General features: G+C 50.1%; 1 protein-coding gene across 5 annotated transcripts in view; it reads left to right on the top strand.

Annotated features, from left to right (window-relative positions):
* LOC146784025 (SEC14-like protein 2) overlaps positions 1–24,930 on the top strand; it is a 418,275-nt gene that overhangs the window by 133,511 nt on the left and 259,834 nt on the right. The window lies entirely within an intron of this gene.

The raw sequence follows: 24,930 nt of genomic DNA, 5'->3' as shown, positions 1-24,930 counted from the left end.
CCCTTAGTTTAATCCAGACTTCATCCTCCCTTTCCTTTTTAATTTTTTTCTTGAGTCTGCTTCTCTTTCTTTTTAACCTGGCAATTTCTTTCCCACAATCCAGAACCCTTTCTAAATACTGTTCGCGAACTAGTTTATTTATTTCCCTATTCAGGGTACGCAATGTATTGGGGACTACCTCTCCTTTCCTAGGGGGAACAGTTTTTTTTGCGTACAATAAAATCTTTCGCATAAATTCTTCAAAATAAACAAATTCGCTACCATTCCACTCGTTTATTACCATTAGGGTATCGGCCAATAGGTCCTGCACCCCATTAATGGCGGCAACGTTCCAGAAGCACCTTCCAGAAGAGGCATGGAAGGTAGCCTCGTTGCCATTAAGCGACCAAGACGCCGTATTCAAAGAATTTAAAGACATTGTTAAAAACAATATACTATGATCGCTGAGTGACGTAGGTATAATCTTTAGGTCCAGAATATGGGGAAACAGGCCATAGTCTGCTATAGCATAGTCCAAAATTGACGACCCAAAGGGGGATTTATGAGTATAATTAGCGGGGACGTCAGAAGGAAATCTTCCATTTAAAATAATACCATCCCCAATCGCTAATTCTTTTAACAAAATCTTCCCTCTTTTATTTGTCACCAAGTTCTCAGGGAAAAGCGTCTGGGGAATAAAGTGAACCTCTTCCTTAACTTTATTCCTGAAGAGTTTCAGACTAGCATTTGAAATTTTGCAATTTAAATCACCTACAAGCAAAATTACAGGGGAAGATGGGGAATTTTTTATCTGTTCAATATATCGGAGAACCTGCTGCAAACTATCATTAAAACGCTCCTCAGGGGGTATATACACATTAAAAAATTACCATAGGATATTTTTCACCATTATGGAACAGATTTTCTAGAGTTATTGTGTGGAAAAGTCTACTAGGATCAATATAATGGGAGAATCTCCATTGCACTTTATTTGACAATAAGCAGGCAATCCCCCCCCTGGCATGCCCTTTCTTAGAGGGCGCAGCTGGTACTTCCAGGACATAAAAATCTTTTGATGGAGTTAGCATATCAATGCACCATGTTTCCTGTATGCACAATACATCCGCACCCAGAGAAGATAAAAAAGCAAGTTTCTCTGGGCAACTGTGGAATCCAGCCGCATTCCAGGAAATTATTTTTAATGCGGTGTTAAAGATGGTGAAACAATTTGGGGTTATCCTTTGTTTTTGTTGATAATGCACTATGGAGCCAATTCCACCGGTTATTATCATCTATGAGTGAAGAGTTCTCAGTTAGTGGAAGTGGCTTCACATGCGAAACTGAGCGTTTTCCCCTAGAAACCCAAATTTTTAGGTCTCTAAGGGGAGAGGTTACCCCGTTTTGCTCACCACCCCCAAACCCCTGGTTACATAAAAGATTTGGCTTGCCTGGGTTGGAGATAGGGAGAATGTCAATGCCTAGGCGCTGAAAATTTTCAGCTTGTTCTAGTATCAAGTTTGTTATAATAGGCGAATAAAATTTCACCCGTATACTCAATACCCTACTTCCACCCAACAGAGACACCAGTTCTATGTCTCTAGATTGAATATGGTAGAGACTTTCAACCTCACTAAAACGTTTGAGAAGCCAAGCTCTATTTAACAAAAGGTCAGTATCAAATAAAGGTACAAAATCTAATACACGTACGTCCACCGGGGCCTTAGTGATATTTACAGATCGGGCCGGAGGACAGTAATTATCCGACTCTAATGTTACAGCAAAGGGGGGGGGCCAAAGGGTTAAGAGCCCCAGATGGATAAGAAATTGGCACTCCTAATGCGCTCCGTGAAGGAGAGCATGGGGGAGAGCCCCCTACTTGCGGTATGGCTTCCTGAGTAAACAGACTACGTTGTTCGTTTTCCCCCTCTACAGAGGTTAAACTAGTTAAGTTCAAATCAATGTCCACCTTTAAGGAAGTAGAAGAGGGCTCCACATTGATTTCATCATTCTCCCTTGCCGCTGAAATATTTTGGAAAATAATCCTCCGCTGCTTTTTTTTTCTGTATTTTCGAATTGGTTTCCTCTTGTTACCTTTATTAATTTTTTGTTTACCATTTTTTCCCCTTTCTTCTTTTACCTCCAGTTTATCGCCCAGGGATTCTTTTCCGCACTCAGGCACAAAAATAGGAAACAACTCCTGGACCACTTTAGGGCCAGGCAAAGGTTTATCCTCCTCCTCTATCTCCAGAACTGTGTTTTTGATGCAGTTGGGAGCTGCAGTAAGAGGCATATCCTTGTGAGGTTCCAGAGTAGGCGATTCAACCTTCCTATCCAGTTCCCCTCTAGTATCTCCGGTTTTCCCCTCGGACAAGTAATACTCAGACTTGGGGGGAGAGGCCTTCCTCATATCAGGCGATTTCTGCAGCAATGTCTTTAAAATTTGAGTGACTGATTCAAGAATACAGTCCGAGCTGCCTACAAATTTCCCCAAAAGCAGTAAGATTGAGGCGAGGAGTTGTTCCATAGCGATCATGAACTCAGAGATCGGCTTTTCTCGTACTTCCGCAGTGCAGCTATTATCCAAGAGATTAAGGTCAGGGCTCCTGGAAATATTTAACAAGTCGGATATTTCATGGCCATTTAACGAAGGGGTGCTACTATACAACAGTAACCCCGATGGGGTGGCACCCGCTGAAGCTTGAAACTGCTCCAAAGACTCCACTTTAGCTGGGCTTACGTAGCGTCCCCAAAGTTCCAGGTCATTAGATAGTGCAGATAAATCACCCCCCGGCCTATCATTCATAGGTGACTGAGGGATCGGTGGTATATGCACTGGATCACCTACGGTCATCATTTTCCCCTCTGTGGAGTCCCGTAAGGGAGACCCCCCTACCATTGATTGTGGGGCCCCATACTGTACCAGAGGCGGTTGGGGGTCTATGATGGCTGGTGAATGAAATTCCAGAGCTTTAGTATCTGATCTTTCTGGCGTGACAAGTTTGGATTTTTTTAGACCAGCTAGATCCCAAAGTTCAAGTAGTTGGCATTGACCTTTCAACGGTGGGTTATTCACCGATTTGTTTCTTGTGCAGGTGGTAGTTATTTTTCGGCCAGGTTTTTCTCCCACTACCCTTCCTGAGCGTAGGGTTTTAGACATTTTCCACACTATTTTCCACAGTAATAGACTTAATCAAAAAAAAAAAAAAAAAAAAAAAAAAAAAAGTAAATAAGTAAAACTGGTAAGAAATCTGGAGTGACGTCAGTCCCTGACCGGCCAAGTAAGTCCGAGATACAGTATAGCTATGACAGTACACAAATCATTCACAAACCTACGAAAGCGGACACAAGTTCAATGTGGCAGTAAGAAAATGTAAATGACCGGGCCCAGCCCAGCCTACCTCGGTCACAGAGGGCCACAGAGGGCCCGGCGTCGCCCGCGCGCGTCCCGCGATGCGCGGTCTTCCAGCGATAATGAAGGCAGGTGAGGGGGGCGTGGCGGCGAGATGTAGCTGGCCAGTAATCAGTTCTCAATTCTCAGAGGGGTGCCCTGGGCCCAGACCGCCCCCACCTCGTCCTCACTCGCGTTAGCTGTTATGTGGAGTGATGCACTGTGGGTATAGTAGTCCTCCCGGTGGGTGCACGTCGAGGTGACTTCCTGCAATGTGGTCACTTGTTCATCGCATCAACACTGCAACGTTTTCCGCTAGGGAGGTTAGTTTGGTTTGTATTTGTGCCCCGCCGCTATCACTCTATGTGCCACTCCTCCTCGGCTCCGCGGTAGCTGTCTCCTCTTGCTCTCCTCCTCCCTTCTGTTTTCGTATTTGACCAAACGGGTCCAAGCGAGGTCCGGGCAGCTCTTCCACAACCGCGACCCTCGCAGGTTTTTCCTCCGCTCTACCCCGCCACTCCTCTGCTCACCTCGTGTCGCTCCTCTCGGTTGCAGGGAGACCGGGAGTTGGCAGTAACGGCAACGGCAACGGCAGCGGTGGTGGCAGGGAATCGCACCGCACAGGCACCAGCGGTCCGGCAATCCGCTGGCTCGTCGACTCCGCAGCAATGTCTGCTTGGGTTGTTAGTTGTGGCGCCTACCACCGAGCACAGTGCGCCGTGCTATGTGCTGTCGTCCGTGTGGAGGGGCAGCTGCCGATGGAGTCCAATTAGATGGTGCCTTAGGGACTCTGGGGCCACACTGCGCTGCCGCAGCCCGCCTCCTGTTGCTGCAGCTCACAAGTGAACGAGGCAGGACAAATGGGTGGTTTGGCCGGTCTGGCCAGGGAGGGCAGCCTAGCCTAATTAGACTAGTTAGGAGAAGCAGCACTCGACAGCGGCCCCCTCAGCTGACTCGTCCGACTCGTGGCCAGCACACTACTCTCTGTACTCCGGCAGCGTCGTGGGACCCCCGGTTCACTGGCACCGGCGGGAGAATCAGCGGGAGTCAGCGGGAGACTCAGCAAGGGAAAGAGCCGATCGGGGCCGAACAGTTTCAGCGTCCTCCTGCTCGCGTCCTCCCGCTCCGCTCTGCGCCGCAGCTTGTGCAAAAACGTGGCTTCTGGATTCTTCACCAGGCGTGACACCTGTCCTCATTGACTGCCTCTACACTTTACCCTTGGGGCGCAATGGACTGCCTGGTGGTGCGAGTGGGGTCCCTGTGGGGGTGCTAGTGGAAGTGGCGGGCGCTGGAGGAGTGGCAGGGTACTTCGAGCCTATGGCCTGTGGATTGGAGGCGCCTTCCCCGGGGCGGCTGTGACTAGGGGGGCTGCGAGTGGGCCGTTGGCTCTCCGTGGAGAGCGCCACTGCGCTGCAGGGGTCCGAGGAGGAGTGGAGATCTGGGGAGCACTGGCAGACTACTGTTTGCTCCCTGTGAAGTGCAGGCTGTGTGGAGTGCCCCGTTCACCCTTATGACTGGAGGGTGCGGGTTTTTGTCCCTGGACGCTTCTGGACTGCTGGTGCCACGGTAGCTGGCCTCCATATTCGCGCTGCACCGAAGTTGCCCCTGACTGTGATATTTGGGAGTTGCTGGAGTGAAGGATGCCTGAAGGCCGGGGGCACTGGGTGTGCGATTGCGATGGGTCGCACGTCACGGAGACGGGGATTTGCTGTCCTACAGGATAAAGATGGGGGGCACCAGTCTGAAGGTGAGGACGCTGCGACGAACGCCCCCAGGGCGGAGACTTCGAGTGGTCCTACCTTGGTGGACATAATGCAGGCCATCACGGCGTCCCGGGAGGCCCTCGAGACCAAGATAGACACTATAGGTGTGGACCTGGCTTTATTAAAAGATGACCACAAGAAGCTGAAGGAACGGGTGACGGCGAATGAGCGGACGATGGCGGACGTACCGGACAAGGTGACCGCCTTGCAGCACTGGCAGATGGCGAACAGGGAGCGAGTGCTGGAGCTGAGAGCGGAGGACAGCGAAGGGCGCTCCCACAGGAATAACCTCCGCATCGTGGGTGTTCCGGAACGGGTGGAGGGGAATGATGCAGTGCGGTAGCTAAAAGACTGGTTCCGATCTGAGGTTGCGCCGGAGGGGTTATCCCCGTTTTTCGCCCTGGAGAGAGCCCACAGAGTCCCGACTAGGCCTCCTAAGCCGGGAGCGCCCCCGCGGTCCATGGTGGCCCGATTGTTGCACTACTGGGACAGAGACCACCTCCTGCAGCAAGACCGAGAGAAACAACGCCTGCAGATTGCTAACTCCAGGGTGATGCTCTTTCCGGATTACACCCGAGAGGTCCAGAAGCAGCGCACCTCTTTCTTCACTCTCAAGCGAAAATTACGACAACTCCACATTTCCTATGCGATGCTCTTTCCGGCATGGCTGGGGGTGGTGGACGGCTCCAGTACCCTCTTTTTCACCACTCCGCAGGACGCGTGGCACTGGCTCGAGACGCGACAGGCGGGATCATTGCGGAGTCCATCGGGGAGTGTCGGGGAGAAGCGATCCCCTGTTGCCTTGAGCCCACCGGGGTCCCTGTCGCCGCCGGATCGTCGCCTTGAGCGCGACAGAGCTGTACAGGCGGTGGTGGCGATTAGTCAAAGTGGCTCGAGGCCAGCTTCTGCTGCTTCTAGCCAAGGGTTGGAGAGGTCTGGATCTTCTCCGGCTACCAGCACGAACGGGGACTCCGATAATGAGCTGCCCGAGGTCACTCCGCAAACGGTGGACTTGTTTAGCTGATTGGGACCTGCCTAGCTGATTGGGACCTGCCTGGGGGGGTGGGACGTGCTTGTACTGTCACCCAGGTTTGTTTATTGGAGGGGATGTGACCTGGGAGCGGAGGGGAGTTGCTTTTAACGGAATGGCATGGGGGGGGGGTTATTGAGGGGATCCTGTTGGTTCACTCACACTTGACAGGGGGAGAGCCGGGAGGGCTTTGGGTCTCTTGTGTCGGCTCATGCTTCACTATCCATGATGGCAAGGTTGACTGTTCTGTTTGTTTGGATGGGGACTAGTTTTAGGGTGCCTGTCCTGGGGTATGGGAGTTTGGGGAGTTAGGATGCTGGGGCAGGGGGAGGGGAGGGTGGGGTCAAGCATGTCGCAGCAGGAGGTGGACTGAGCAGTGATTACAGTGCTGTGTTATGGCTGCCACCGTAGGTATTAAGTGTATATCATGGAACATTAGGGGGATGCACACCATGACTTGACGACATACGATTCAAGCTTATCTTTGACGGCGGGGGGGTGCAGATAGCCTTATTGCAGGAAACGCACCTGGACAAGCAGGAGGGGCTAACACTGCAACGGAGATGGCGAGGGCAGATGTTCTGTACCACATACTCGGAATATGCACGGGAGTGTTGGTTTGGATCCGAGCGGGGGTGCCGTTTCAGAGCACTGGGCAGGTGATCGACCCGGATGGTCGCTATGTGGTGGTAGCGGGGCGGCTAGATGGTAGGGATATTGTTTTAGGTAGTATTTATGCCCTGAACTCAGACCAGTCCTCCTTTTTTGCAACGTCTTTCTGGCAGACTGGCCCCCTGGCTGACCGGCTTGGTGCTACTGGGTGGCGACTTTAATTGTATTGCTGATGTTTCGCTGGATCGTTCTCATCCCCCTCTCCCGGATTCTCCGGTCCATCGGTTGGCTAAAGTGTGACGGAAGTGGCAGCAACAGTGGGGGTTGACAGATACCTGGAGAGCACATCACCCGGCTGACAGGGATTATTCTTACTTCTCGTCATTACATGCCTTACATGTTAGGTTGGACTCGATCCTTAGCTTCCCAGATGTCCACGGGGCAATGGTCCATAGTGAATATTTAGCTAGGACGGCGTTGGATCATAATCCCCTGTTGACCTGTCATCCCCACATGGCGACTTCGTCCGGACACCTTAGAGGACCCGGTGTTCCGGGATACTGTTGGGTCGGCTATTGATGACTATTTTCGCCTTAACACCAGAGCGGCATCATCTAGGGCGGTGGATTGGGACGCGTTCAAGGCAGTAATTCGGGGGCGATGTATAGGCGAGGTGGTGGGAGCCCGCAGAGTGTTGCTCAATGATGTGCAGAAGGCGGAGCAGCGGCTGCGCGAGGAAGAGAGGGAGCGCCCGGAACGCCCGGACAGGCATGCAGGGTTGCTTGAGGCACGAGAGGCTCTTGCAGTCCAACTTGAGAGGCTGCGATGCTTTGACTTCAAGGCATACACAGATAAGGCGCATGTGGAGCGGGATAAGGCGGGGGCGTTGTTAGCTTGGCTGGCTAACCCGGCGCGTAGAGGCACACAGATACTGGAGCTGAGGGGGCCAGGAGGGGAGGCATTTCTCACCCAGAAGCTCGTTAATACTTGTTTCCTGCATTATTATGCAGAGCTATATCGAAGTAGGTTGGGGCCTGGGACGCCGGGTGATGATGACTTCTTGCCTAAGGCGGAGTTGCCACGACTGGAGGCTGCTGCCACCGAGGTGCTGGGCCGAGATATTGAAGTGGATGAGGTACGGAGTGCCATAAAGCGCATGGCCAGCGGGGTTAGAACAAGAGCTGGAGGCAAGACAGACCCAGAGGGTCCAGCTGGAACAGAGGACACATCCGCCAGCAGTATCCCAGGTGAAAGGCCTGCTCCTTATAGCCCAAAGACACTCCAAAGGGAGTCTGAGGGTATCCAAAGAGCTGGAGCATGGCTGTTCAGAACTCTTCTATCTGATGTGTTGTGGCTGAATCAATCAATCAGGAGTTTGTATAGCGTAGCTACTCACCTGTGAAGGTCTAGGCACTGAGGGGGAAGTGGGGGCTGCAGTTCCGTCTGGGCGTGGAGGTTCAGTCCAAGAGTCAGGTCTTGAGATCCTTCCTAAATTGGAGTGCACTTAGGGTATGCCTGAGAGCAGGCGGTAGATTTTCGGATGGACATTGCTTGGATGGTGGCTGCAACATCAGACTGTAGTGTGATGTGGGTCATGCAAGGACATGAGGGTTGTGCAATGTGCACGTTGCATGCGCTGATGGTCCAGCCTTTGGCACCACGTGGCCGCAACAGTGCCACAGACAAGCTGCTGACAGCCAAATGAATGGGTGGAGGGAGGAAGGGAGGAGCATCTTTGAGGCGTGTGTGTTGCCGAATCCGGCAACTTTGTGGGCCCTTGCTGCAGGGGCCGCAGCAGCAGGCGGCATGTCCTGGAAACTATGCCACAAGTTGCACACAAAGACAAGGATGTCAGAAAGGACAACTGCAACAGGCGTATGTAAAGGAAGGAGTGTCCGGTTTCCCATGGCAAACCCAGAGACAATGGATGCACAATCACCAAAGATGACTGACACCGGATCAGGAAACTGAAGGCCGAGCTGCGCACAGGAAACACACCCTCAGCAGGTGTTGAGGGCCCGTTGTGGGGACCAACATGCCCAAATACATACACAACCATGGACTTTATGCACAATAGAGATTCTAATCCATGAATGTTAGAATCCAGGTTCTCTGGTTGGCACAGGTAGGTACTTGTGACAAGCAGGGAACCTTTCCTCTAGTCAGGATAAGGGGGTACACTCCTCAAATAACCCCTGCTCACCCTTTAGGTAGCTTGGCGCGAGCAGACAAGGCTTATCTCAGGGCGTTATAGGTTAAGCATTTGTGAACACATACAGTAACCAAGTGGCAACACTACAAATGGACACCACACAGGTTTTATATTAAAAATAAGGATTCTCTATATAGAGTTACCACAAGACCATTAAACGACAAAAATACACAATACGGTTACTTTAGTTGGTAGAAGATTACTTAGTTCTCTTAAGTTCTTAAATGCAACACTTTAAGTCAATGTAACTTAGATGCGACACGCAAGGCAACGAAAGTGTTGCAACGATGCAGATGCGTTGAAGTTCTTGGTGCAAAAGAAAGACGGGATCTTCCAGATGCGTTACGCTTCTCCGAGGTTGCGAGAAGGCTTGACTCGATGCGTCGGCTACAGCGGCGTCACCCTTGACGAGATGCGACGACAGCGGCCTTGGCAGCGGCACTCTTCTCCGACGTTGCGAGACGCTTCCGCTCGATGCAATGCTGCAGCGGCGACACCCCTTTTGCGTGATGCGACGACAGCGGTTCCGACGACGGCACGCTTCTCCGTGGATGCGAGGCGCTTTTCTTGAAGCGGTGCAATGCGACAACTACGATGGCGACACGCTTCTTCCTCGATGCGAGACTCTTCTCTCGATGCGGTGCAATGTGTCAGCTACGATGGCTGCGATGGCGACACGCTTCTTCGGCGTTGCGAGACACTTCCGGAATGATGTGAGACGCTTCCGCTCGATGCGATGCTGCAGCGGCGACACCCTTTGCGAGATGCGACGACAGCGGCTCCGACGGCGGCACGCTTCTCCTCCTTGAGTAGCGCTTCCAGCTACTTGCGACAAGCAGTCCCTCAGGAGGCCCAACAACAGCAGCAGGCACTCCCAAAGAACTCTGGGGAGCTGGAGGGTGAAGTCCACTGGTCCTAGGACTTTGTTCAGGGGGCAAGCTCAGCACAAGCCCTTAGAGATCTTTTTAAAGCACAAGTTGAATCAAAGTCTTTAGTAGTCTTTCTCCTCTCCTTCAGCAGCAAGGCAACCACTGCAGGCCAATCCCCCAGGTCAGGGACAGTACTCCTCCTACAGCTTTCCCGGTTCGTTCTCCTCTGGCAGAGGTTCTTCTTGTTTAAGCAGGATCTAATTTCTTGGGAGCAGGGTCCCAATACTTATACCCCTCATTCCTTTGTTCCTCTGGGGTAGAGGGGCCTTTGCTCAGTCCAAACCAGTTCTTGAGCACTCTGTTGACATGACTCTGCCTTTCTATTCAGGGTGCAGGGCAGAGACATCAGCCACTCCATAGGAGGTGGAGCCAGCATTGTGGTGGCAGAGCACATCCCTATTCAGAGTCCAGGTGTACTCCTCCCACCCATCTGGCTGCCCCTCTCTCTATTCACCACCAGGCTACCTAGCCCTGCCCCTCTGGGTTTCCCCAGCCCTGTCACTTACACAACCAGACAGGCAGATACACATAATAGCAGAGGCGGGCTGAAATGGTCAGACAAGCAAATACCATCTTTCTAAAAGTGGTATTTGCAAACACAGAATATTAAAATAAACTTTACTAAAAGATGTATTTTATTATTCGGAGTTCAGGCATACTAAACTCGAATTTCTACCATGTTCCCTGGGTCTGTTAGGATCATAGAATGTAACAATTCTGACAGCCCATTCTGGCCTATGGAGAACAGGTAGCCTTACAATAGTGAAAAACGAAAATGGCTGTAATTCACTATCAGGACATGCCACACTCATCAGGGCTTGTCCTACCTTATGCTTACAATGCACCCTGCCCTTGGGCCTACCATAGGGGTGACTAATATGAAGTTAAGGGAAGGTTTAGGGACTGGCAAGTGGATGCACTTGCCCAGTCAGCATGAGAGTACCAGACTGCATGCAGGTTCTGCAATGGCAGACCTTAGACACATTTTACCAGGCCGCTTCTGTGGGTGGCACAACCAGTGCTGCAAGCCCACCAGCAGCATTTGTATTTACAAGCCCTGGGCACTCCTGGTGCACTTTACTGGGGTCTGACAATAAACCAAATAAGCCAATCATGGAATCCAACCAACATATACATTTTAAATAGGGAGCACTTGCACTGTGGCACTGGTTGGCAGTGGCACAGTGCTCTGAGCAGCTAACACCAGCAAAACACATGAGGCACAGCGAAAAAAAAGTGGAAGGGAGACTCACGCCAAGGTGCCAGGTCTAACACGTGTCCCCTCCAGCTGAAGAGTGGGGAGAACTACCCTACCCCAGGGAGTTCCTCATCACTAAGGCGGATAAATCTGGACAGACCGTCAGCATTGGCGTGATCTGTACCAGGGCGATGTTCCACTGTGAAATCCATACCCTGTAGGGAAATGGACCACCTCAACAGCTTTGGATTCCCACCCCTCATATGCATCAACCATCTGAGGGGCCTGTGGTCTGTCTGAACCAGGAAGTGAGACCCAAACAGGTAGGGTCTTAGCTTCTTCAGTGCCCAGACCACAGCAAATGCCTCACGCTCAATAGCACTCCATCTCTGTTCCCGTGGTAGTAACCTCCTGCTAATAAAGGCTACAGGTTGATCTAGGCCCTCTTCATTAATCTGTGAAAGAACAGCCCCCACACCATGCTCTGAAGCGTCTGTCTGAACGATAAACTCGTTGGAGAAGTTGGGAGCCAAAAGCACGGGCGCTGTGCACATAGCAGCTTTCAGGGCCTCAAAAGATTTCTGACAGGTGTCAGTCCAAATCACTTTCCTGGGCTGCTTCCTAGAAGTCAGCGCTGTCAAGGGGGCAACAATGTTGCCATACTCCTTGACAAACCTCCTGTAGTACCCGGTGAGACCTAGGAAGGCTCTCACCTCTGTGTGGGTTTTGGGCGACTCCCAATTCAGGATGGTTTCTATCTTGGGTTGAAGGGGTGCCACCTGGCCACTCCCAACTTGGTGCCTTAAGTACACCACTGAACCCTGCCCAGTCTGGCACTTACTCGCCTTGATCGTGAGGCCTGCCCTCCGCAGCGCCATCAACACTTCCCAGAGGTGGCGCAGGTGTTCCACCCACGTGGAGCTGAACACTGCGATGTCATCCAGGTAGGCTGCACTGAACGAATCCAGCCCAGCCAACACCTGGTTGACCAACCTCTGGAAGGTGGCAGGGGCATTCTTCATCCCAAAGGGCATGACCCGGAACTGGTAATGCCCATCAGGGGTGGAAAATGCTGACCTCTCTTTGGCCCCATCGGTCAAGGCGATCTGCCAATACCCAGACGTTAGATCAAACGTGCTGAGGTAGTGGGCAGCCCCTAGCCGATCTATGAGCTCATCAGCTCTGGGGATGGGGTGTGCGTCAGTCCTGGTGACCAAATTGAGTCCTCTGTAGTCCACACAGAACCGGAGTTCGGGTGTGGCTCCCGGCGCTGCAGCCTTTGGGACCAAGACCACTGGGCTGGCCCAAGGACTGCTTGAGGACTCAATTACCCCAAGGGCATGCAGGCCCTTACCCTGTCAGTCACCCTGAAGGCCTTGTGCCGCACAGGTGTACTATCCCCAGTCTCCAGATCATGGACACACCAAGCAGTGACACTGGGAACCAGGGAAAACAGGTCAGAGAATTGTCCCAGTAACTGGCGACAATCGTTCAGTTGCTCAGGGGTCAGGGTGGAAGAGAGGATGACACCATCCACTGACCCATCTTGCTCCTTGGCTGACAGGAGGTCAGGAAGAGACTCGGTCTCCTCCTCCATCCCAGCATCTGTCGCTAAGAGCATGCCCACTTGGGACCTCTCCAAGTGGGGCTTGAGGCGGTTGACATGAAGGGGTTCCTTGGAGACAGCAAGTCCACAAAATAGGTAACAGGACTCTTGCGCTCCACCACCTCAAAGGGACCGGTCCACTTATCCTGGAGCGCACAGGGCTCCACTGGGGCCAAGACCCATACCTTCTGTCCAGGCTGAAGCTCTACCAGAGAGGCATTCCGGTTGTACCACCGCTTCATCTCATCCTGGCTGGCTTCCAGGTTTACCTCAGCAAGTTCCCTGAAACGCCCAGTCTGGTTTCTGAAGGCCAGCATGTAGCTATATACATTCTGGGGAGCTTTCCTGGGAGATTGCTCCCAGCCTTCCTTGACCAGACTTAGAGGTCCTCTCACTGGGTGTCCGTACAGAAGCTCAAAGGGACTGAACCCTAGAGACTTCTGTGGCACCTCTCTGTAAGCAAAGAGAAGGCATGGTAAGAGGACGTCCCACTTACGCCTCATGGGCTCCTCAAGACCCATTATCATGCCCTTTAGGGTTCGGTTGAATCTCTCAACCAACCCGTTTCCTTGGGGGTGGTAAGGTGTGGTGAACTTGTAGGTTACACCACACTCTTGCCAAAGGGATTTCATATATTTAGATATGAAATTGGTACCTCGGTCAGACACCACCTCTAGAGGGAATCCCACTCGGGAGAAAATTCCCATCAGCGCACGTCCCACCACAGGGGCCGTCACTGTCCTCAGAGGGATGGCTTCCGGGTACCGGGTGGCATGGTCCACCAGGACCAGGATTAACTTATTGCCCATCGCTGTCCTGGGGTCCAGTGGCCCTACAATGTCAATCCCCACTTGCTGGAATGGGGTAACAACCACAGGGAATGGCTGGAGTGGAGCCTTCTGCTTCCTTCTGCTTCCTTCCACTCTTCCCACTTGCCTGGCAAGTCTGGCAGGTCCTGCAGTGAGTGTCTGAACTACTGCGCATTTGGGGCCAAAAGAAGTGGGTGACAAGCCTTTCAAAGGTCTTGTCCTGCCCCAAATGTCCTGCTAATGGCACATCGTGAGCCAGCCCCAGTAGGAAGGCTCTGAAGCGCTGGGGTACCACCAGCACATGGGCTGACCCAGGCTCAGCAACCTTAGGCTCAGAATACAGGAGGTCGTTCTCCCAGTAAATGAAATGTGTTCCGGACTGATCACCGTTGGCCTGGTCTGCAGCCTGCTGCCGCATACCCACGAGAGAAGGGCATTCTTTATGCTCCCTGCAGAACTCTTCCCTGGAGGGTCCTCCTTCCTGCTGCCAATGGGTCAGCGCAGGTAGGTCCCCCAGTTTAGCTATCTGTTCCCCTGTAGGTTCCAGCACATCCCCCTCAAGGTCTGCTTCCTCCTGGACCGTGGGAACTTCAGGGGCCGGTTTCCCGCGCCCCCTGCCTCTTCTCCCTAAGGCCGGTTCCTGGGCCTCCCTCTCAGGCTCCAGGTCCTCTTGAGCACCTCTACTCGCTGTCATGGACCGTGTGGTGACACACGCCCAATCTGGCATACCCAACATCTCCAGGTGAGCACTCCGCTCCACCTTAGCCCAAGGTGAGCTCTCCAGATCGTTCCCTAACAGACAGTCTACAGGCATGGCGGGCCTCACAGCTACCTGAAGAGTACCAGAGACCCCCCCCCCCACTCAAAGGGAACCTGAGCCACCGGGCAGTGACTCTCGGTGTTGTCGGCGGCAACAACCGGATATAATGCTCCTGGGACAACCTGCTCCTGAGACACCAGGTGGCGCTTGACAACCGTCACACTGGCTCCTGTGTCTCTGAGAGCTTCAACCCTATGGCCATTTATGGTCACCCACTGCCTGTATTTTTTAGTGTTCTCAGGCAGCTGGGTTTGAGGGACCACTTCACGGTCTCCTAATGAGACTAGGGACATCTCTGTTGGACCCCACCCACCTTGGACACCCATCTCCTCCCCCAAGGCTACACTAGTCACCTGCCGGGATGGAGCACCAGTGGGTGCTGGTTTACCAAAGGAAGGACACTTCACATCAGAGGCAAAATGCCCTAGGTTACCACACTTGGAACATCTGATGGGCCCCTTCTGAACAGGAGTACCTGTCGGGGCCCCGGTCGATTTCTGGGGTGGGGGAGGCTGAGAACCTTTCCCTTTGTTCCCTTGGGGATTACTTTGAGGCCTTTTTGGGAACTCCCTCTGTTTACCCTTGTCCCCCCCACTCTTCTGCTGGGGACCCTGCCCACCTTTGGCGGAATCTCCCACTTGACCCTTGTGGACCCTGGCACTGACCCAGCGGTCCGCCTCCTCAGCAAGCTTCCTAGGGTTAGTCAGCCTTCTATCAATCAGGTGCTGGCGTAGCTCAGGAAAACAATTACTGGACAAGTGCTCCCATGCCATTAAATCAAGAAGCCCTTGAAAATCATTAACCTTGCTACCCTTTACCCAACCATCCAGTGCTCTGCAGAAAAAAGTCACATACTCCACATACGTACTGTTTTGGATCTTGGTGCAACCCCTGAACCTTTGTCTATACAACTCAGGGGTCAACCCATATCTGGACATTAACGCTGCCTTCATATGGCGATAGGAATTATAATCCTCTGAAGGCAAATCTAGCAGTGTGTCCCGCCCCTCACTCAGGAACCGTCCCCACAACCCCACTCCCCAATCTTTCTCAGGAACCCGGTGGGAAGACATGGCTACCTCATAGGCTTTGAACCACTGCCCTATGTCATCATTTAAAAAAAATTCTTTGACCACATCTTTGGGTATGTACACTCTGGATTCTACCTGCACTGACGGTGTGCTGCCACCAGAGGGAGCATTTCCTAAACTCTGAGCTTTCAGCTCCAACTTCCTCAAAACCTTTTCATGCTCATGTTGTAGCTTCTTTTCTTCTAAGGCTAACTTTCTACTTTGCATTTCAAATTCCAACTGCCCACTTAACTTGAGCTTGGCCAGCTCCAATTCATGCATCCTACACTCTTTTCTATCTGTCAGCTCCTCTGGAGATAGACTTTTGTTAGAAACACTGCTACCGGCAGGGGAAGGGGTTCTCCTTCCACTTGGACCCACTGGCCCATCTAACTGCTCCTCTGCATTATCATTCTCAGTGGCATTCCTGGCTTCTACCCAGGCCCTCAGCGCCTTGTAGAACTCTGCCTTGCCTTTACATCCAGTAGTGGAAACCTTGAATTTCTTGCAGAAGGACTTTAGCTGCTTGGCAGTGTAACTGTCTATTTTCTCTTCTTCCCATTCCAATTCAGTATTGACAGAGACTATGGATGCTGCTTTCTCCACCATGGTTAAGCTTGGCAGTGCTCAAAAATAGAAAGTCCCAAAAAGAAATCTACCAACAAGTATTGGTTGCGTTTAAGGTCTGCACTCACTAAGTAGTGTTCACCAATCACTGTACATGAGTCACAAATGCAAGTCCAGAATCCTCACCGCTGACCACCTTTGTTAGAATCCGGATTCTCTGGTTGGCACAGGTAGGTACTTGTGTCAAGCAGGGAACCTTTCCTCTAGTCAGGATAAGGGGGTACACTCCTCAAATAACCCCTGCTCACCCTCTAGGTAGCTTGGCGCGAGCAGACAAGGCTTATCTCAGGGCGTTATAGGTTAAGCATTTGTGAACACATACAGTAACCAAGTGACAACACTATAAATGGACACCACACAGGTTTTATATTAAAAATAAGGATTCTTTATATAGAGTTACCACAAGACCATTAAACGACAAAAATACACAATACGGTTACTTTAGTTGGTAGAAGATTACTTAGTTCTCCTAAGTTCCTAAATGCGACACAAGTCAATGTACCCTAGATGCGACACGCAAGGCAACAAAAGTGTTGCAACGATGCAGATGCGTTGAAGTTCTTGGTGCAAAAGAAATAAAGATGGGATCTTCCAGATGCGTTACGCTTCTCCGATGTTGCGAGAAGGCTCGACTCGATGCGTCAGCTACAGCGGCGGCACCCTTGACTAGATGCAACGACTGCGGCCTTGGCAGTGGCACTCTTCTCCGACGTTGCGAGACGCTTCGGCTCGATGCGATGCTGCAGCGGCGCCACCTCTTTTGCGTGATGCGACGACAGCGGTTCCGACGACGGCACGCTTCTCCGTGGATGCGAGGCGCTTTTCTTGAAGCGGTGCAATGCGACAACTACGATGGCGACACGCTTCTTCCTCGATGCGAGACTCTTCTCTCGATGCGGTGCAATGTGTCAGCTACGATGGCTGCGATGGCGACACGCTTCTTCGGCGTTGCGAGACACTTCCGGAATGATGTGAGACGCTTCCGCTCGATGCGATGCTGCAGCGGCGACACCCTTTGCGAGATGCGACGACAGCGGCTCCGACGGCGGCACGCTTCTCCATGGATGCGAGGCGCTTTTCTTGAAGCGGTGCAATGCGACAACTACGATGGCGACACGCTTCTTCCTCGATGCGAGACTCTTCTCTCGATGCGGTGCAATGCGTCAGCTACGATGGCTGCGATGGCGACACGGTTCTTCGGCGTTGCGAGACACTTCCGGAATGATGCGAGACGCTTCCGCTCGATGCGATGCTTTAGCGGCGACACCCTTTGCGAGATACGACGACAGCGGCTCCGACAGCGGCACGCTTCTCCTCCTTGAGTCGTGCTTCCAGCTCCTTGCGACACGCAGTCCCTCAGGAGGCCCAACAACAGCAGCAGGCACTCCCAAAGAACTCTGGGGAGCTGGAGGGTGAAGTCCACTGGTCCTGGGACTTCGTTCAGGGGGCAAGCTCAGCACAAGCCCTTGGAGATCTTTTTAAAGCACAAGTTGAAGTAAAGTCTTTAGTAGTCTTTCTCCTCTCCTTCAGCAGCAAGGCAACCACTGCAGGTCAATCCCCCAGGTCAGGGACAGTACTCCTCCTACAGCTTTCCCGGTTCCTTCTCCTCTGGCAGAGGTTCTTCTTGTTTAAGCCGGATCTAATTTCTTGGGAGCAGGGTCCCAATACTTATACCCCTAATTCCTTTGTTCCTCTGGGGTAGAGGGGCCTTTGCCCAGTCCAAACCAGTTCTTGAGCACTCTGTTGACATGACTCTGCCTTTCTATTCAGGGTGCAGGGCAGAGACATCAGCCGCTCCACAGGAGGTGGAGCCAGCATTGTGGTGGCAGAGCACAGCCCTATTCAGAGTCCAGGTGTACTCCTCCCACCCATCTGGCTGCCCCTCTCTCTATTCACCACCAGGCTACCTAGCCCTGCCCCTCTGGGTTTCCCCAGCCCTGTCACTCACACAACCAGACAGGCAGATACACATCATAGCAGAGGCGGGCTGAAATGGTCAGGCAAGCAAATACCAACTTTCTAAAAGTGGTATTTGCAAACACAGAATATTAAAATAAACTTTACTAAAAGATGTATTTTATTATTCTGATTCAGGCATACTAAACTCGAATTTCTACCATGTTCCCTGGGTCTGTTAGGATCATAGAATGTAACAATTCTGACAGCCCATTCTGGCCTATGGAGAACAGGTAGCCTTACAATAGTGAAAAACGAAAATGGCTGTAATTCACTATCAGGACATGCCACACTCATCAGGGCTTGTCCTACCTTATGCTTACAATGCACCCTGCCCTTGGGCCTACCATAGGGGTGACTAATATGAAGTTAAGGGAAGGTTTAGGGACTGGGAAGTGGGTGCACTTGTCCAGTCAGCATGACAGTACCAGACTGCATGCAGGTTCTGCAATGGCAGACCTTAGACACATTTTACCAGGCCGCTTCTGTGGGTGGCACAACCAGTGCTGCAAGCCCACCAGCAGCATTTGTATTTACAAGCCCTGGGCATTCCTGGTGCACTTTACTGGCAGTAAACGAAATAAGACAATCATGGAATCCAACCAACATATACATTTTAAATAGGGAGCACTTGCACTGTAGTACTGGTTGGCAGTGGCACAGTGCTCTGAGCAGCTAACACCAGCAAAACACATGAGGCACAGCGAAAAAAAAGTGGAAGGGAGACTCACGCCAAGGTGCCAGGTCTAACAGCATGCATGTTGCTAATCTACACATAGACTCATATGCACAATCTTTGACAACTATGGCAGAGATGCCGCATGCACAGTGGCAAGAGACCTGCATTGACAGAGATGAGGCACCTTGGAGGGTGAGGAACACCTTTATTACTCAGGCTCACACCTAGGGAAATGCATCAATATGAACAGACTCACAGGTCATTTGGCTGAACATGTGGGACCTACACTGGACACCCCCTTCACACCACAGATGCTGTAAATCCATTGAACTGGCACACAAGTGAAGTGGGTGAGCCAAACACCCCCTGCTGCACACGGAGAGGCTGCAATTCCCCATTGAGCCTCTTATGGGGATGTTCCACACTATGTCCAAATTCAAATTAAAATTCAAAAGTTTGCTTTATTCGGTTAAAATTTTTAAACCATTAAAGCACAAGACAATATTTCATGGTACGGGTAAATGCAATTACCAAAAAATTCACAAAAAATTCACAAGGAATAAATACAATATATTTTGGCACATAAGTACAATAAAAGTATGTCTGACAAATAATTCTACAATATTACAAATCTATAAAATCGTTTCTACTTCAACATTCCATCTTCGACAATTATTAAAAACCATACTAATTTGAAAGTGGGGGGAATTACCGAATAGGCTAAACCCTATTTCTAAACCTAATGGCCCCTATGATGAAGCTAGCAACCCCAAAACAAACCATAGGAGACTCCAGCATTTGTAAATAGGCCAGAGCAGGCCTCACTTGCTCAAAGTAGCGAGTCTTGAAAATCGGAAGAATATGTTTTTTACGCTGTAAAGAGTAAAATTTACAAATAAATACCATGTGCAACGTATTTTGTTCAGAAATGTTGTCACAAGGGCAGGGCCCCAAAGTTCCCTCTTTGAAAAAACCTTTGGGATGGGCCAATAGCCAGGGAAGCATACCATGCTTGAACCGTATTAACAAAAACAGATGGAAAGGTTTGTGTATATAGGTTAAATATGGCTGGATCTCGCAACCTAAACTTAGCATGACAAACCTCCTAACTGCCGGCTTGCCCAATTCGACTCCTTCCCTCAGCAGCATCGCTCTATTCAAAAATTGAGTCTTAAAGGCCTTTATTTTCTCTTTACTCAGTGCACATGGACTGTCAAACAATTCAAGGCAACCAAGTGATTCCAGGTTGTTTTTAATGTAACTAATCCATGGGATAGACATGGCTTCATCGAGGGACAGACAATCTTTAATAATTAGTTGATTTAGATTCGGAGGCTGCTGTCCCCAAACTCTAAGCCAACCTAATAGCGGGGCCACGGAAATTTGATCGGTAAGGAATCCCACCCCCAGATCCTCATGTATATTAAAAGTTGGAGCCGAAGGAGGGAGAGACAACAGTTTATGAAAAAAGGTATTTTCTACTGTTTGGATGTCAGGCGAGGCCTTATAGCCCCACACCTCACTGCCATATAGGGCCATGGGAACACACTTAGCTCTATAAATCTTCAGCAGGAAGTGGTTTACAACCCAAACGTTTAGCAAACCCCAGCAACGCTCCTGTTGCTCTAGCAAGGGTGTTCTTTTTCTGAATGCGTTGCATGACCCAAGATCTTCTATCGTCAAATATGATCCCCAGATATGGAAAGATCTGCACTTTTGTTAGCTCCTGCCCATTACAGAAAATTTTTACCCTTTTTGCCCTCCCAGAGCCTATCGACATGGAATGTGATTTTTTTTAAGTTTATTAGTAAGTCTAAAGAGACCATAAAATCATTAAAACCATTTAAAAGAGCTTGTAGACCTCTCGCGGTTCTTGCCAACAAAACAGTGTCATCGGCGTATAGTAACGCGGAAATCATTTTTGGGCCGGATTTGGGGATATCTTTACTAACCGAGGTTAAAACCGCACCCAAATTATTGATGTAAAGCGAAAAAAGCAGGGGGGCAAGAATGCACCCCTGACGTACCCCACGCCTTACCTGCCAAGCATTTGACAGGCTCCCGTCATCACTATAGCGGACAACAGCGGTAGTGTCCTTATAAATAACAGCCAAAAATGAAATCAATACTGGGTCAAGCCCCAAAACAGCTAATAAAGCCCATAATTTTTGCCGGTTTACAAGGTCGAAAGCAGTGGACAAATCCATAAAAGCTAAATGAAAGTCCCCCTGCTTAGCGACGGTGTATTTCCCAATAATGGGATGTAAATTAAGGCATTGACCTACTGTACCCTTTCCTTGTCTAAACCCGTATTGTAGGTCAGAGATTATGGATTTCTCCTCCAACCAATTTGTTAAACAGGCAAGGACAACTTTACCCATTACTTTCATGGCAGAATCCAAAAGAGAAATAGGCCGATAGCAAGCCGGATCTTCTCTTGAACCTTTTTTAAATAATGGGACAATAACAGCTTTGCCCCAAGACTTAGGAGCACCGGCCACAGATGCCGCATTAAAAACACAGGTTAAAAGTTTTGCCCAGAACCTTGGATCTGCCCTATAAAGGTCCGCAGGAACACCATCCGGGCCTGGAGCTTTACCTTTTGCCATTGACTCAATGGCTTCCAGGACTTCTTCTTCCTTAAAGAGGATTCTTGAGGCTAATATGCTATCCGCAAAGTTTACTGGGTTAAGTTCTTGAATCTCCGCATAAAGGCCACTGAAATGGGCCACCCAACTATCTGGCGGGATGAGACACTCTTTATTAGTATTCTCCAGTTCATCGAAAAGTGGGCTATTAATCACCTTCCAGAACTGGGTACTATTTTTCAGAACACTTGCGTCTGACAAATCATCCCATGCCTTGTTTCTTAACTGAGTTTTCCTGTCCTTTATTGTTTTTTTGTAAAATCTTCTTGCCTCTGCAATCTTACTTGGATTTTTGCCGGTTTCTTTCAAAGCCGACAAGAGAGCGGAGTGTGCGCTAAGGCAAGCATGGTCAAACCAGTTTTTAAATTTCTTGGGCCTTGGTCTCCCATGGCTGGTAAGATTACCCACAACTTGTTTGGTTATCCTATCAAAAGCGCCAAGAATTTCCAGCGGTAGCGCTGCTACCGAAAGACATAGACTAAAATCCTCTTTATTACTTTCCTATAGATTTTCAAGGAAATCAGCCGGGGTAATAACCTCCCATCTCAATCGTCTTCCCTGGCTAATAGGCACTAGGTTTGTATTAGAAATCAAAGGCAGTGAGCCATCTATAATCAAGGCCTTAACTTTGACTTCCATAATAAGAGAATTATGGTTACTTAAGGCATTTTGGATAACACGGAAAGAACCCAATAAGTCCTTCATGAGGCGGGATACGAAGATATAATCAATCGTACTACCACGACCTTGACCCGTAAACGTAGGGACAGGAACCAATGAGTCTTGAACAGGGGTATATAAGTGGAAGGCAGATACCATACTCTCCAGATATATCCCACCCTTAGAATGTTTAAAATGGGTAACCTCTTGTGGGCAGAAATCATGATTGTTATTACCAAAACAATTAAGAAGACATACATGAATATTAAAATCGCCAAAAAGTAAAAGAAAATAGGGTCTAACATTAATTGCATCATACTCGTCCAGGAAGGTGAACAGTGCTTTAAGATGCTCTAATTCATCACACCTAGTAAATGAATTATAAAAGTTAACCACCAATAATGATGGCAGGTTAACACCTTCCATTTTCACCGCTAAAATATGTGAGGAATTAGTCACTAACAGCTCCATACTATATCATAATTTTAGGCTGAATAGGAACAAAAGACCACCTCGTGGTCTCCCCATAACGGAAGGCACAGCAAATTTAATAAAAGACTGATACCCGTCCAAATAGTAGGGGTCTTTATCCTCCCATGTTTCTTGGAGGGCGATTATATGATAAATAGAAAGAAAAGCCCTCCAATTTTGATCGCCTCTTTTAGAGCGCAAACCAGCAATGTTCCATGATAAAGTAGTAATCATGTCCATTGCTGGAGTACCCTCTACACACCTTAGCTCTTGTGATGTGGACTCCTCCAGATTAAGTGAGAGAGGTTGTGAAACAACTTCCATTCCGTGGACAGGCAACTCAGCAGTTAAATTAACAGGATCAATAGTAGGAACTATACCACTCCCAACTATAGGGGCTTCTTCAATACACATCTGAATGTCTCTTTTGTAGTACTCTGTCTGTAGAAGTAACATTTTATCTGTCGAAACACTAAGGTTGGCAGTATTTACCGCAGCAGGTACCCTAGAGGATAAAGACCCGGAGAAATTGGGAAGGAGTACTCTAGATACATCATTATAGGCATAAGCTCTATCAATGCTGAGTCAGTCATCGACATCTAAAGTACTAAGGACCTCATATCTATTACTTAATGCCAATGGTTTACTTACAGGGGCATATTGAAAGATGTGTTCTCTAGGTCCCGCAGGCCCCAAATAATGAGGTGGATAAAAAAAGCCCAACGGGAGAACATTAACATAGTCCTGCTGTATTCTAATCGACCCTGCTTGCTTCAAGATATGATCTACTATGTCGGGGGAGCTAAAATTCACAACAACACAATCACCCTTTAGTGCCTTGTTGGACTTCCCCACCCAAGGCACTCTTCTCACCATTTTAAAGCAATCATAAAGGTTGCGCCCCAAAACTGTCTTGCTAGCCAAATAGTGAAGGGCTTTATTTTTTAAGGAGGACCAATGCTCTTCCTTGCCGTCACAAATTTTCGGGACATTAGCCAAAATGACAGTATATGGGCAGGCCTCCGGTGGCAAGTGTAAAGGACGCTCCTTACATGTAAACTCCCCCCGTGAACTTACTCCTTCAGTATGACCCCTCAACCTGCAAACAACACCACAATTTGTTCCCAGAACAGGTGGAGGGGGGTTTATGGGGCCCGCAACGGGGGTCGTCAAAGACTCTACCAGTTCGGACACTCTAGATGTAACTACACTTAGAGGGAGAAAATCAGGTGGATTTTGCCTCAACACTGGTACAATCTGACCCGCTATATGATGTTCAATGAGGACAAGTCTATCGTCAATCTTACTAAGTCTATCCATGACCGGCGAAATAATCGCTCTCAAACGCTCATCCATAAGCTTAATCAAGTCATCCGACTTAGCCCCCGTGGTGACTATGTCCCCTTGAATCAAATGTTCAGTAAGCCTATTGCCCTTATCAGGCGTTGACTGAGCCACCAAACTACATTCCGGTCGATCCAACCCATGAACAGAATCCTTAATCCTGGGTTGTTTAGCTTGTTGACGACTTCCTTTAGGAGCATAATTAGCTTTCCTCTTTCCTTTGGATGCTTTAGCAGGGGCGACAGGAGGGATCTTTAACTGCCTAGTTCGAGTAGCTGGAGGTGAAAGAGAAGGGCTAGAGACGTTCATAAGGAGGGGGGCAGTAACAGGCCTGGACTCTAATACAAGCCCAGAAGGAGGAGGATAAGTGGCCTGAATAGAGCCAATATCTGCAATAGAATCACCAGGTTGTAACACTGAGTTAAACTGGGTTAAAGGCTCCAGTGACAACCTCCTTTCCACCATTTCTATTTCCCTTGAAACTGCATTTTCCGCTCTTTTTAAATAAGCATCTAGGGTCCCTGACCCCCCACTATAGAGCCCTTACTATGAATTTTCGCCATAGCGTATACCAATCAGAGCCCTAACTGCGCTTATAACAACAACAATAGCCAAAACCAGGAAATCCATAAAAGATGCAAACCTTGAGGATCAGCCGGGTGTTAGGACACACAGTCTCGAAGTCTGTGTAGCACAATTTAGGGGAATGGCCCAGCCTAGCCCACTACAGCTCCGGACGGCCACAGACGGCCCGCCCTTTGCCCGGGCTTAGCCCGGCGTCGCCCGCGCACGTCCCGGTACGCAGGGGCTCTCCTCGCTCTTAAAGCACCTCCGGGCGCGGTAGAGGTGTGGGCGGCTTCCTGCCGCAGGGCGCGTTGGGCGGTGTAGTCCTCGCGGCGGTGATAGCAGGAGAAATGGCCCAGCAAGTAAGGCAGTGGCAAGAGTAACAGCGGATAGAGCCCCGCTCCACCGGGGCTCTCCTCGCTCTTAAAGCGCCTCCGGGCGCGGTAGAGGCGTGGACGGCTTCCTGCCGCAGGGCGCATTGGGCGGTGTAGTCCTCGCGGCGGTGATAGCAGGAGAAATGGCCCAGCAAGTAAGGCAGTGGCAGGAGTAACAGCGGATAGAGCCC

The sequence above is a fragment of the Triturus cristatus genome, chromosome 11 (assembly GCF_964204655.1).
Source record: "Triturus cristatus chromosome 11, aTriCri1.1, whole genome shotgun sequence".
In the NCBI taxonomy this organism is placed as follows: Eukaryota; Metazoa; Chordata; class Amphibia; order Caudata; family Salamandridae; genus Triturus; species Triturus cristatus.
The sequence above is the reverse complement of the archived record's forward strand: the minus strand, read 5'-3'. Positions and strand labels throughout refer to the sequence as shown.